The following is a 15,913-nucleotide window of genomic DNA, read 5'->3' on the forward strand; positions in this document are numbered from 1 at the left end:
TGTTCACAGTGAAGAGCTCAGACTGCAGAGAAAGACTCAAATCCACGTGAACCCTCCGTGATACCTTTCTCACCAATTAGCACTGACATTTAAGTAAGGGTGAAAGGGTTTTTATTTCCTTTAAGAGAAATTGGAATCAATCAGTAAACTATAGAAATTATTTTATTAATGCTAGTGGTTCAACTGAAGTGCATCACGCACTATATCCAATCATTACCTTACATTAGTAAAGGTAATAAATTCATTACATTGGATTTTAAACGAAATATTAGTGGTTTATCAGAAATTATCTGTGAGCAATCAGGTCCCCCCTCAGCCTTCTCTGCTCTAAGGAAATCAGCCCCAGCCTATCCAGTCTCTCTTCATAGCTGAAGCGCTCCAGCCCAGGTAACATCCTCGTGAATCTCCTCTGCACCCTTTCCAATGCAATCACATCATTCCTATAGTGTGGCAACCAGAACCGCACAGAGTATTCCAGCTGTGGCCTAACTAGTGTTTTGTACAGCTCCATCATAACCTCCCCGGCCTTATATTCTGTGCCTCGGCTAACAAAGGCAAGTATCCCATATGCCTTCTTAACTTTCGATAACATCATTGTCAATTTCAGGAGCAGATTAATAGGTTTGTGCCGAATGAGCCTCCTGGTAATTCAGTAAATAACAAACAGAATACAGTTACCCAGTGAGCTGAAATGTTACGCCCGGCCTCCCGTTTAACTCTTAATTTCAAATTTTGTACTGGTAGATATTTATGATTGAACTCCTTGCCACAGTGAAGAATTTGAGTAACTTGTGCATTCGCCTCGTAACATTAAAACTGAGATTAGATCACCTGGAGTTTTCCTCTTTCCTAAAGATGAAAAGCAGGATTTTCTATAATTTCCTCCCAATTGGAATTGTGAATGCCTGCAATCGCTGGTACTGAGCTGTGTGACCTATAAAGTGCAGAAATATTCTGTCCATGATTAGCTTAACATAACTGCCCTCAAAGCCCAAATGATGTAAATTCAACACTTTTTCTGACAACAATAATATATTTTATTTGAACACTATTCCTCTGATATTCGAGGGGCCATTCCAGAACAATGGGAGACCGGGAACTGGCAGAGTGCGGGAACCTGTGGGACTGGGATCCGGCTGAGGGTGGGATCCAACAGAAAGAAAGGGAAGCAGGCGAGTGGGGGCATGATGAGAAGGAGAGCGGGAAGAGTCGAACAGATCAATAGATGGAGGAAGACCAACTTTGAGTTCATGGAATAACAATCTTATTTTGTTTTCAGCTTTTATATACCGATCAGCGAAATTAAATGAAAAGGGATTCAAATAATCGTTAAAGAGATTGGATCCTTTCAAAAGGAAAATTTGTTAACGAATTTAAAATGTGCTTTGCTGATTCTTACGTTGTTGAGTATACGAAAAAATGAAAGAATATTCTTCTAAACTGAGCAAGGAAGAGATCAAGGTCAGACTGGAGGTACCCGGATGTGAGTTCAGCACCTCCGACAGTGCAGTATTCCCTCAGCACTGCATTCGAACGTCAACCTAGATTTTGTGTTCAAGTCTCTGGAACGTGACTTTAGCCCACTACCATCTGATGCTGAGGTGAGAGTGCTACCACAGAGCCACTGCTGACATCTTTGTAAAAATAGTAACTTTAAAATGGAATTGGGCATTAACTTGAAAAGGCAAGGTGTGCTGGGCTGTGGGGAAAGATCAGAGGGGAGTTGGACTAATTGAATACCCATTTCAAAGTGCCTGGAGAGGCATGATAGGCCGCATGGTCTCCTTATGTGCTGTCTGATTCTGTGATTCAATGCCACTTGCATTGTCCGCCCATTAATGACAATGGAATTAAACTAAACTAAATGCTCTCCATGTAATTGAAGTTCCTCATCCTTTTTACCATTTCAGTAAATGTGCTCTGCATCCTCTCCAAGGCCTTGTCAGCCATCTTAATGTGCGGTGATAGAATTTGATACAATACTCCAGCTGACGCCAGTGATTGATGAATGTTGAGCCTAACTTCCTTGATTTTGTACTATTTGGGCAAAACTGTTGTGGATGGAGATCAAGGTGGGAAAGTGCGAGCTCCATCACTTTGGACCTGAAGAAGAGAGATTAGAGTATTTTCTAAATTGCGAGAAGCTAGGAACTGTTGTAAGAAATAGCTGTTAGATTCAAAGATTGTTTTTAATTCTTAGAACAGAGACTGACAACAAGCAACCGGGACAGATAGCATAAATGTCAGCAAGTTCGAATATCAAGCATCAAAAGACAAATAGAAGTGATAAGGGAATCGTAAAATGCAAAACATCACAGGGTGGTGAGATAATAGACAAAAATGGAGCCGAGAAGTCATAAAATGTCCTTAAAGAAACATAACAAAACATTCCTCAGAAAGATAAGAGGGAGGCTTCACCAGCCATGCAGAAAGGGGCGGTGAGGGATGCCTTCCCACTTCACAATTGGACAATAGGATGGGGGATCAAATGATTGACACCAGCCCACCGAAATAACTATAAATATAGACGAGCGAGAGAGGAAATCAGGCAGTCAGGGGCGAAGGCTTCCCCAAGGTGGCCTAACACCTTGGTCAAGTTTAGCCTCTGAGGTGGCTGATGGCCTAACAACTCCAGCAGCTTGAGAGATGACCCAACGGAAGTGACCACTGCAGCAGACTGCAGGAATCCACCCAATCTGAGACCACCCTACTGCCTCCCCATCCATCCGGCCGTGTCGTTCCTATTCGGGTATCGTAGATCGCTCCTACTGTCAAGGGTTGTATGTCTATTATACTCGGCTTAAACCATATGTAATATCTGATTATGCCTTAAAACTGTAGCTCTTTAATAAAAGCCTTACAACTTCTAAAGCCCTGTTGGGTAATCTGTGTGAGCCTGTGATCCTGAATCTTACATTGGTGTCAGAAGTGGGATCACATAGTTAGGAGTTGTAAGGTTCCAGTTTGGATGACTGGAGGGACAGGTCAAACATGTGTGATCATTGCTTAGACTGTTTATAGTGCTTTTTCTCTCTGAAAGAAGGGAGCAGTCCGGTCGAATGCACGTGATCTTTTGTTAGACTGTGTATAGTGTTTCTTTTCTCTCTGAAAGAAGGGAGCGGTAAAGAGCTTGTTGAAAGGTAAAACCAGACATACAATGGTGTTGGCATATCACTGGGAACAGTTGATAGATAGCCTGAAGGAGGTACATCATAAAGTGCAGGAGAGAGAGTGAGAGATAAAGAAGGAAAAATATCTAATTTGCAGGCTAACCAATCTGAAAACTCAGCAAAGGAAGGGAAAAAACAGGGATTTGGAAAGCCAGGAAAAGCTGCTGAGACACAGATTTAAAAGGGGAAAAAAAGATAAATTTAATGTTTTACCGACATGGAAGTTATTAACATCTGTGCCGAGACAAACAAAGCACAAGATTTGCTGAGTGAAAGGAACCTTAAAAAAATGCTGGAATTTCAGTTTGTGTGAAAGTGTGTGTTAAAATGTGAAGTTTTCCTGACTATGAATGTTTAAGAAGTTACAGTATTTCTTTTGTGTGAAAGTCTGTCTTTAAAAGAAAGATTCTGTTATGTTTGTTTTAGCTCCACCCACTTCCCTGTGTTAAAAGCGTTTAAAAACTTTTGTCTTGTCTTGGATTTTGGACGTTTTAAGAATGTGCGAATAAGATTGAGCCCCAAGAATTGGAAAAAAACCTTTGAACTAATTTAAGTTAAGCTGATGTGTAAAAACTGAGAAGAGCAACAAAAAGTTTGTTCAACAAAAGATTAAGTTTCAGTCTAAGATTTAACCTTGGAGTCACGGTTGATATGGTGAAATCTTCTAAAGCAGTTTGATTTGATTTGTTTAAATGTGAAAAACTAATTTTTCTCCAGTTATATTCAATGTTTTTACAGTATTATGGAAAGACATCTGAAGAAAGGACAATAAGAAATATGACAAAATTTACTGTTTTCTGCAAGAATGTGCTATTTTGTTTTGTTTTATCTGTTCTGTTCATGTTTAGTTAAAGTGTGAAAACAAAGCTGTATTTTTCGATTGGGAAAGTTTTTTTTGAATTTACGTGGAGTAACATAATTGCGTGCGCCTGATAATGTTTTGCTCCACCTTCTTAAAATCCTGCAAAGGAGTTAACCCTTCCCACTGGCAGCTGTTTAAGTTCACCAAGCAACAACTTTAGTATGAAATTTAAAGATATTGGACAGTATTAAATTTAAGTTTCTTAACTTTAAGTTAATGTTTCACCACAGTGACAGAAGGAAAATTATGATTTGATAAATTAACCCCTTGGGCTCTAAGCAGAGTCACAATGGATTATCTTCTTTCTTTTGTTATATGGAAGTTACCTTGTAAATTAATTGCAGCACTTCTGTCTCTAATGTTAAAACACTGCGTAAGCCACCTAGCCTGAGCATTACTTGTTTCTGAAATTGGAAATGGAGGATAAGTTGATAGAAATGAAATTGAACATTGTCAGTTCAATAATACTGCTGTTTGGATTTTGGGATAATTTTGAAATGACAAAATGGACTCAGGCACTCTATATTGGGTTACTTTTGGGAAAATTGGCAGCACGGTGGCATAGTGGTTAGCACTGTTGCCTCACAGCGCCAGGGACCCGGGTTCGAATCCAGCCTCGGGTGACTGTCTGTGTGGAGTTTGCACATTCTCCCCGTGTTTGCGTGGGTTTCCTCTGGGTGCTCCGGTTTCCTCCCACAGTCCAAAGATGTGCGGGTTAGGTTGATTAGCTATGACAAATTGACCCTTTGTGTTAGGGGGATTAAATACGTGGGGTTGCGGGGATCGGGTGGGATATGTGTTGGTGTAGGGGTTATGAGGATCGGGTGGGATATGTGTCGGTGCAGGCTCGATGGGCCGAAATGGCCTCTATCTGCACTGTGGGGTTTCTGTGATTCTGTGATCCTCTAAAATAATGATAAATAAAAAAAGTGTAAATAACTTGGACCAAGTGAGAATCTTTGATCTATGTTTTCAATCTTAAATATTGTGTTGGACAGTAAAGTTCCTCCAGGGCTCATGAATGAGATATGAATGATAATTAATGGGATGTGTAAAATGGAGAGAGGAAGTGATTGATGGTGCGAGATAGAAACAGGAGAATTACACCACCAATTGAGAATTTTCAAAACTTTCTAGTGAAAGTCAGGAAAGTGTAGTTAAGAATACTAAATTGATAGCTTTCTCTTGGAGACATTTGTGTCCCTGCCTTTAATTAACTTTTAAGAAAACTGAATTTGATAGTCTGGCCACTATCCAAGATATTGGGACCATACAGAGGAAGATCTCTAGACGACTACAATCTTTCGATAAGATACCTGAAAGCCCGAGAAAGGCTTGTATCGGATGGCACGTGTGGCACAATATTGAGATACTGATATGAGAGTGCAAATGTGATTTGTTACGTATGAAGCAATTACCATCCAGGGATGTATGTTGAGTTTGCACTGAAGAACGGGTCTCAGACATGCTCAGTTACTTGACAACAGCAAGACATGAAATGGTTAATGTGGCTCAGGAGAGCGAGACAACTTTTAAAGCATTGACACATACTCCATCGAGAAATTATCTAATTAATGAAACAATCAGAATAGAGTTAAACACACTGGTACCTGTTAGAGGGATTAAAATTGAAGTTGAAGTGGAGAGTTACATGGAATCTGGATTGGTAGAATGGAGGGCTAAGGAGAAATCATGATTAGTAAGAATTATCCACAAGATGGATAAGAGTAAAAGAGAGATCTGGAGAATCTTTTAAGTCCATGATTTGTTGATTAGATGTGAAACTGTAATGTCACTTGGAATGATTGTAAGACTGAATTTAACTGTGACTGTAATAATTGTGTTTTGTAGGTGGCAGTGCATGGAAAAAACCAGTACGAATCCAGTATGAGGTGGTTTTGGTGGTGCCTCCTGTGCCACTACTACCGCAACTAGCATGCTTTATGGGTCTAACAGGACCTGTCCCATTCGGATACTCAGATATGACATTCCCCTGTTGTTTGAGGGTTTCAGTGAGCTCATGATGTGACTGAATTCCTCCCTAAAGTATTTTTATGTTTTGCAGCAAGACAACTCAAGAATGGATATTGAAATTGACAGCATAGGGAACAACTCACATTGGTGGGATATTGGGCTTAATACGTCAGCCCACCCTTAGGTTCGTATTATTTCACATGCTCTGGTAGTTATCCAACTTGTAACGATAGTGCATTTGATATAGTGCATTTGATATATGTAACGTGTGTAATAAGACTTTGATACATAAGCCAATTGGGTACTCATGCCCATGACTAACCAACACTAACAAGCTAATTGAGCACACCAAAAAAGAAGATCCGAAGCAATGTAGAGGAGAACCCAGGCACGGTAACATCAGGAAAGATAGAAGAAACAGAGGAAATCCCAGGCGGGGCAGAATTGGAACATCGGAACAGTGAATTGAATTTGAGTAAGGGGTCAGAGGTTGCTCCTTCTCCTCAAAGGAATGGATTGTAAGGATGGGGGTAATCTTCATTTTCAAGACTCCGTACTAACTAACGCCCAAGTTGAGAGAGCAATAAGAGCTAGCTAGATTAGTCAAGAGCCCATTGTGGGAAGTCAATAAGGATATTTCCTTCTCAAAGAAGGGAATTGTAAGAAATAGCTGTTAGAGACAAAGATGGGTTTTAATTCTTAGAACAGAGACTGACAACAAGCAACAGGGAACAGATAGCATAAATGTCAGCAAGTTCCAATATCAAGCATCAAAAGACAAATAGAAGTGACAAGGGAATCGTAAAATGCAAACCATCACAGGGTGGTGGGATAATAGACAAAAATGGAGCCGAAAAGTCATAAAATATCCTTAAAGAAACATAAAAAAACATTCCTCAGAAAGATAAGAGGGCGGCTTCATCGGCCATGCAGAAAGGGGCGGTGAGGGATGCCTTCCCACTTCACAATTGGACAATAGGATGGGGGATCAAATGATTGACACCAGCCCACCGAAATAACTATAAATATAGACGAGCGAGAGAGGAAATCAGGCAGTCAGGGGCGAAGGCTTCCCCAAGGTGGCCTAACACCTTGGTCAAGTTTAGCCTCTGAGGTGGCTGATGGCCTAACACCTCCAGCAGCTTGAGAGATGACCCAACGGAAGTGACCACTGCAGCAGACTGCAGGAATCTACCCAATCCGAGATCACCCTACTGCCTCCCCGTCCGTCTGGCCGTGTCATTCCGAATCGGGAGTCGTAGATTGCTCCTACTGTCACGGGTTGTATGTCTATTATACTCGGCTTAATCCATATGTAATATCTGATTATGACTTAAAACTTTAGCTCTTTAATAAAAGCCTTACAGCTTCTAAAGCCCTGTTGGGTAATCTGTGTGAGCCTGTGATTCTGAGTCTTAAACTGTGGATGAACAGAAAGATTTAGGCACCGGGTATGGAAATCACTTAAAGATAGATACACAAATAAGGCAACAGTCAAATGGAGTGTTGGACTTTATCTCGGGGCTGGAATACAAATGGCTAGAAGTTCTGCTAAAGCTGTGCAGAGCTCTGGTTAGACCTCGTTTTGATTTCTGTATTAATGTCTGGGCACTGGACCTCAGGAAGGACATAATGGCCTTGTAGGGGGTGCAGCTGGGATTCACCAGAATGACACAAGAGCTAAAATGGTTAAGTTAGGAGGACTGAATGAATGGGCGACGTCTGTAGTCCCTTGTATATACACGATTAAGGGGTGATCTAATTGAGGTGTTTAAGATGATCAAAGGAATTGATAGGTTAGAAAAAGACAAATTATTTCCCTCTGGTGGAGGAGTCCAGAAGAATGGGACTAACCTCAAAGCAGAGCTGGGCAATTCAGGGATGATGTTAGAAAACATTTCTTCACACAACCGGAAGTGGAAATCTGGAACACTCGTGCTCAAAAATCTGTTCAGTTTAGGTCAATTGAAAATTCCAAAACTGAGATTGATAGATTTTGTTAGGCAAGAGTATTTAGGATTGTGGAACCAAGGAGGGTAGATGGAGTTAAGATACAGATCAATCATGATCTAATTGAAAGTCAGGACAGGCTCCAGGAGATGAATCGTCTACTCCTGTTCCTAGGTTCAGATATTCCTCTGCCTCTATTTAAAAAGCTAAACTTCCTGTACACATTCTTAATAACTTGTCCTGTCACGTTTAAAGATTGATGTACGGAAACACTTCTGTTTTTCTGTTCCTTCACCCACTGTAACATTGTACCATATCGTTTATAATGCTTCTGCTCATTCTTTCTTCCAAAATTCATCAATTCACACTTCTCTGCATTACTTTTCATCTCCCATATGTCTGCGTGTTGCACTAGTCTGTCTATGTGCTCCTCAATTCTAATACTAACCTCAAGGTTTACGACTTTTCTGATTTGCCTGCCATTTTCAAGCTTTGAAATTTTTCTCTCTATACCCAAGTCCAAGTCATTCATAGATAGTCAACGAGCAGTGGTCGTAATAACGACCACTGGGGACACAAGTGTACATTTTTCTCCAGTCCAAAAAACATTGTTTCACCAATACTCCCTGCTTTCTGTCCCTTAGTAATTTCATATCCACACTGCGATTGCTCCTTTAATATGACTGGCTTCAATAGTGTGAACAGGTCTATTGTGTGGTACTTTAGCAAACTCCTTCCGAAGGTACATATACACAACATAAAATGCAGTACCTTCATCAGCCGCTCCCTTAATTCATCAAAAACTCAATCAAGACAGTCAGGCTCGATTTGCCTTGAGCGAACTTGTTATGGTTGCCGTACCCATGCTGACTGCTGTTTATTAACCCATCTTCTTCAAAGTGACAAGTAATTTGGTGTTGGATTATTGTCTCTACGCGTTTCCCATACCCAGATGTTAGGATGACTTGCCTGTAGTTACTTGGTTTATACCCATCTGCTTTTGTAACAGGAAAGTAATGTTTTCCATGCCTCTAACCTCTGGCACCACTCCCATAACAGTGGAGGATCACAAGGTTGTGGCCAGAGCCTCCGCCATTTTCATCCTTACCTCTCTTAGCAACCTAGGATGCATCCCAGCCAGAGCGGGTGACATTTCCACTTTGAGCGCTGTCTCACGTTTAACACGTCTTTATCTAGTGATAGCTCATCCAATTTCTCAACCACCTTCTCCTTTACTATAATATTGGCAGCATTCTCTTTGTTCGAGAAGGCAGCTGCAAAGTACTCATTTTGTATCTTAAGCAGGTCCTCTGCTTCACAACAAGATTACCTTTTATGTCCTTGATCGGCCCCACCTTTCCTTTGACAATCACTCGTAGAATTATAGAATGGTTACAACACAGAAGGAGGCCATTCAGCCCGATGGGCCCGTGCCAGCTCTCTGCAAGAGCACTTCAGCTAGTCCCACTCCCCCACACTTTGCCCGTAACCCTGCATTTTTTCCTTCAGCTAATTATCCAATTCCCTTTTGAAAGCCAAGATTGAGACTGCCTCCACCATCCATTCAGGCAGTGCATTCCAGATCATAAACACTAGCTGCATAAAAAAGTTTTTCAAAATGCCGCCTTTGGTTGTTCTGCCAATCACCTTAAACCTGCGTCCTCTGGTACAGACCCTTCCACCAATATGAACAAGTTTCTCTCTATCTACCATGTCTAGACCACTCATGATTTTGAGCACGTCTATCAAATCTCCTCTCACTCTTCTCTGCTCTAAGGAGAACAAGCCCAGCTTCTCCAGTCTATCCACGTAACTGAAGTCGCTAATCACTGGAACCATTCGTGTAAATCTTTTCTGCACCCTCTCTACGGCCTTCACATCCTTCTTAAAGTATAGTGCCCACAACTGGACACAATACTCCTGTTGAGGCTGAACCAGTGATTTATAAAGGATCATCATAACTTCCTTGCTTTTGTACTCTATGCCTCTATTTAGAAAGCCCAGGATCCCGTAGGCTTTTTAACCACTTTCTCAACCTGCCCTGCCACCGTCAACGATTTGTGTACATATAACCCCAGCTGTCTCTATTAATGCACACCTTTAAGAATTGTACACTTCAGTTTATATTTCCTCTCCTAGTTATTCCTACCAAAATGTATCATGTCGCACTTTGCTGTATTAAATTTCACCTGCCATGTGTCCACTCATTCTACCAGCCGGTCTATGCCCTCTTGAATTCTATCACGATCCTCCTCACTGTTCACTATACTTCCAAGTTTAGTTTCATCTGCAAATTTTGAAATTTTGCCCTGTACACCAAAGTCTAAGTCATTAATATATATCAAGAAAAGCAATGTTCCTAGTACCGACCCCTGGGAACACCACTGAGTACCTTCCTCCAGTTCGATAAATAACCATTCACCATTGCTCTCGGCTTCCTGGTTCCTAGTACCGACCCCTGGGAACGCCACTGAATACCTTCCTCCAGTTCGATAAATAACCATTCACCATTGCTCTCGGCCTCCTGTCCATTTCATATCCATGCTGCCACTGTCCTTTTATTCCTTCAGCTTCAACTTTGTTGGCAATCCTATTATCTGGCACTTTATCAAACCCCTTTTGGAAGTCCATGTACACCACATCAGCCGCATTGTCCTCATCAAAACTCTCTGTTACCTCATCAAAAACTCTTTCAAGTTAGTTAAACACGATTTGCCTTTAACAAATCCTTGCTGGCTTGCCTTAATTAATCCATACTTGTTCAAGTGAGTGTTAATTTTGTCCCGGACTATCATTTCTAAAAGCATCGCCACTGACTGACTGTAGTTGCCACGTTTATCCTTACACACTTTTTTGAGCAATGGATTAACCTTTTGAATTCTCCAGTCCTTTGGCACCAACCCCCTATCTAAGGAGGATTGGAAGATCATGGTTATTACCTCCGGAATTTCCACCTGTACTTCCCTCAGCATCCTAGGATGCATCCCATCTGGTCCTGGTGACTTATCTACTTTAAGTACAACCAGCGTTTCACATACCTCCTTTTTATCAATTTTTATCCCAACCAGTATCTCAACTACCTTCTCTTTAACTATGACTTTAGCAGCATTTTCTTCCTTGCTAAAAAGAGATACAAAGTATTCATTTAGTACCTCAGCCTTGACCTCTGCCTCAATGCATAGGTCTCCATTTAGCTCCCGAATCGGCCCCACCCCTCCTCTTACTAACCATTTACTATTTATATGCCAAAAGAAGGTTTTTCGATTCCCTTTTGTATTAGCTGCCAATCTATTCTCATACTCTCTCTTTGCCCCTTTTATTTCCTTTTCACTTCCACTCTGAACTTTCTACATTCAGCCTGGTTCTCACTTCTATTCTCAACCTGACACCTGTCATAAGCACCCCTTTTCTGCTTCATCTTACTCTCTAAGAACATAAGAACATAAGAAATAGGAGCAGGAGTAGGCCAATCGGCCCCTCGAGCCTGCTCCACCATTCAATAAGATCATGGCTGATCTGATCCTAACCTCAAATCTTCTATCACTCTGCATCCACCCGAACCCATGTGATCTCCCGGGAGAGGTGAAAAACCAGATAAAGACCCAATGGCCAATTTGGGAGAAAAAAATCTGGGAAATTCCTCTCCGACCCATCTAGGCGATCGAAATTCTTCCAGGAGATCACTCTGTCCCTATATTTTCTACAGTACTTACCTTCTGTAAAGGCGATCTCCACCCCAGCCAGGAACAGGAATAAAAGCATCTCCTGAAATCTAACAGAATTAGAACACAGTAGGAGCAGAACAAGGCTACACGGCCCCTGGGCCCACTCCACTACCCACAGGGCCATGACCATTCCGAACCTAGACTCATGTCCAATTTCCTGCCCGCTCCCCGTAACCCTTAATTCCCTTTACTTCTAGGAAACTATCTATTTCTGTTTTAAATTTATTTAATGATGTAGCTTCCACAGCTTTCTGGGGCAGCAAATTCCACAAACCTACCACCCTCTGAGTGAAGAAGTTTCTCCTCATCTCAGTTTTGAATGAGCAGCCCCTTTTTTTAAGATTATGCCCCCTAGTTCTAGTTTCACCCATCATTGGGAACATCCTCACCGCATCCACCCGATCAAGCCCCTTCACAATCTTATATGTTTCAATAAGATCGCCTCTCATTCTTCTGAACTCCAATGAGTAGAGTCCCAATCTACTCAACCTCTCCTCATATGACCACCCCCTCATCCCCGGGATCTCTGGCTTAGATTACCCTACCTTTCCCCCTAGTGGGAATGTACCTCGAGTGTACCCGAACTATCTCCTCTTCAAAGGCAGCCCACTGTTCGATTACAGCCTGCCAATCTTTGATTCCAATTTACCCTGTCCAGATCTATTCTCAAACCTTCCTCCAATTAAGTATTTTTACTCTAGATTGCTCCTGGTACTTTTCCATATCTAATCTAAAGCTTATGATACCGTCATCACTGGTCCCTAAGTGTTCCCCAACTGACATTTGCTCTATTTGACCCATCACATTCCCCAGAACCAGATTCAGCAATGCCTCCTTCCTCGTTGGGCTGAAAACTTAGTGATCAAGAAAGTTCTCCTCAACACACTTCAGAAATTCTTCTCCCGCTCTGTCCTTTACTCTATTACTATCCCAGTCTTTATTAGGATAGTTGAAATCCCCCATTATCACTACTCTGTACTTCTTGCAACTCTCTGTATGTTCTCTTCAAATTTTCTCCTCTATATACTTCCCACTAGTTGGCGGCCTATAGAATGCATCTAGTCATTTAATGGCACCTCTACTCTTTCTGAACACTAACCAAATAGATTCTGTCCTTGAACCCTCCAGGACATCCTCTCTCTCCAGCAATATTCTCCTAAATCAATACTGCCACCCCACCTCCTTTCTTTCCTCCCGTATCTTTCCTGATCACCTTATATCCAGGAATATTTAGTACCCAATCCAGCCCTTTTTTGGAGCCAGGTCTCCATTATCGCCACAACATCATATTTCCATGTGGCTATTTACTCCTGCAGATCACCAAACTTATTTACCAAGCTTTGTGCATTCACACACATGAATTGTAATGCTTTTTTAGACTTTCTTGTGTTCTCTCGTAGTCTGACCCCACCTACCACCGTACTATTTCTTGGTCTAGTGCTATCTGTCTCTCCCAATCCATTGTTTCTCCATTCTAATGCGACATCCTCCTGCACACCCCCTGCCAAATTAATTTATACCCTCCCCAGCATCAGTAGCAACACACAACCCCTGGTGGATATTGGACCCAGTCTTGTTGAGGTGCAACCCATCCGGCCTGTACAAGTCCCACTTAAGAACATAAGAACATAAGAAATAGGAGCAGGAGTAGGCCAATCGGCCCCTCGAGGCTGCTCCACCATTCAATAAGATCATGGCTGATCTGATCCTAACCTCAAATCTTCTATCACTCTGCATCCACCCGAACCCATGTGATCTCCCGGGAGAGGCGAAAAACCAGATAAAGACCCAATGGCCAATTTGGGAGAAAAAAATCTGGGAAATTCCTCTCCGACCCATCTAGGCGATCGAAATTCTTCCAGGAGATCACTCTGTCCCTATATTTTCTACAGTACTTACCTTCTGTAAAGGCGATCTCCACCCCAGCCAGGAACAGGAATAAAACCATCTCCTGAAATCTAACAGAATTAGAACACAGTAGGAGCAGAACAAGGCTACACGGCCCCTGGACCCGCTCCACTACCCAAAGGGCCATGACCATTCCGAACCCAGACTCATGTCCAATTTCCTGCCCGCTCCCCGTAACCCTTTATTCCCTTTACTTCTAGGAAACTATCTATTTCTGTTTTAAATTTATTTAATGATGTAGCTTCCACAGCTTTCTGGGGCAGCAAATTCCACAAACCTACCACCCTCTGAGTGAAGAAGTTTCTCCTCATCTCAGTTTTGAATGAGCAGCCCCTTATTTTAAGATTATGCCCCCTAGTTCTAGTTTCACCCATCATTGGGAACATCCTCACCGCATCCACCCGATCAAGCCCCTTCACAATCTTATATGTTTCAATAAGATCGCCTCTCATTCTTCTGAACTCCAATGAGTAGAGTCCCAATCTACTCAACCTCTCCTCATATGACCACCCCCTCATCCCCGGGATTAACCGAGTGAACCTTCTTTGTACTGACTCGAGAGCAAGTATGTCTTTTCTTAAGTATGGACACCAAAACTGTATGCAGTATTCCAGGTGCGGCCTCACCAATACCTTGTACAACTGCAGCAATACCTCCCTGTTTTTATATTCCAACCCCCTAGCAATAAAAGCCAACATTCCATTGGCCTTCTTAATCACTTGCTGCACCTGCATACTAACTTTTTGAGTTTCGTGCACCAGGACCCCCAGATCCCTTTGTACTACAGTACTTTCCAGTTTCTTGCCATTAAGATAATAACTTGCTCTATGATTTTTCCTGCCAAAGTGCATAACCTCACACTTTCCAGTATTGTATTCCATCTGCCAAATCTCTGCCCACTTACTTAGCCTGTCTATGTCCCTTTGCAGGTTTTTTATGTCCTCCTCACTCACTACTTTCCCTCCCATCTTTGTATCATCTGCAAACTTTGATATGTTACACTCGGTCCCCTCCTCCAAATCGTTAATATAGATTGTAAAGAGTTGGGGACCCAGCACTGACCCCTGCGGAACACCACTAGTTACTGGTTGCCAATCTGAGAACGAACCATTTATCCCAACTCTCTGCTTTCTGTTAGAGAGCCAATCCTCCACCCACGCCAGAATATTACCCCCAATCCCGTGATTTTTTATCTTGAGCAATAATCTTTTGTGTGGCACCTTGTCAAATGCCTTTTGGAAGTCTAAATACACTACGTCCACTGGTTCCCCTTTATCCACCCTGTATGTTACTTCCTCAAAAAACTCAAGCAAATTTGTTAAACATGACTTCCCCTTCATGAAACCATGCTGAGTTTGCCCTATTAAATTATGTTTATCCAAATGTCCCGTTACTGTCTCCTTAATAATGGACTCTAACATTTTACCAACCACAGATGTTAGGCTAACAGGTCTATAGTTTCCAGCCTTCTGCCTACTACCCTTTTTAAATAAGGGTGTTACATTAGCAGTTTTCCAATCTGCCGGGACCTTTGCTGAATCCAGTGAGTTTTGGAAAATTATTACCAATGCATCCACAATCCCTACCGCTACTTCCCTCAAGACCCTGGGATGCAAGCCATCAGGTCCAGGGGATTTATCCGCCTTGAGTCCCATTATTTTACCAAGTACCACTTCCTTAGTGATTTTAATCGTATTTAGTTCCTCCCCCCCTAGAGCCCCCTGTTTGTCCAGAATCGGTGCCAATTTCCCAGAAACCTGAAGCCCTCCTCTGCACCATCTCTCCAGCAACGCATTTATCTGTTCCAACCTCCTATTTCTACATTCATTAGCTCGAGGCACCGGGAGTAATCCGGAGATTACTACCTATGAGGTCCTGCTTTTTAATCTCTTTCCTAGCTCCCTAAAATCTGCCTGCAGGACCTCATCCTTCTTTCTAACTGTGTCATTGATACCGATATGGGCCACGACCTTTGGCTGTTCACCCTCCCCTCTCAGATTGTCCTGCAGCCACTCACTGACATTCTTGACCTTAGCACCACGGAGGCAACATACTATCCACGAATCACGTCTGCAGCTGCAGAAACGACTGCCTGTTCCCCAGCTATCGAATGTCCTAGCAATATTGATTTCCAGATCTTCATCTTGCCCCACTGCCTCCGCCCCGTTCACAGCTGAGCCCCCCCATGTTGCCATGGACTTGGCTCTGGCTGTACTCCCCAGAGGAACCATCGCCCTAACCATACTCGTTAGAGAGCGAGATGCACTCAGGTGACTCCTGCATTCCCAGCCTGGTCCTCCCTGTATCTCTGACGGTCACCCACA

This window comes from Somniosus microcephalus, unplaced genomic scaffold (genome assembly GCF_052327205.1).
Source record: "Somniosus microcephalus isolate GS21.2 unplaced genomic scaffold, FLI_Smic_1.0 unresolved_chr9, whole genome shotgun sequence".
Classification (NCBI taxonomy): domain Eukaryota; kingdom Metazoa; phylum Chordata; class Chondrichthyes; order Squaliformes; family Somniosidae; genus Somniosus; species Somniosus microcephalus.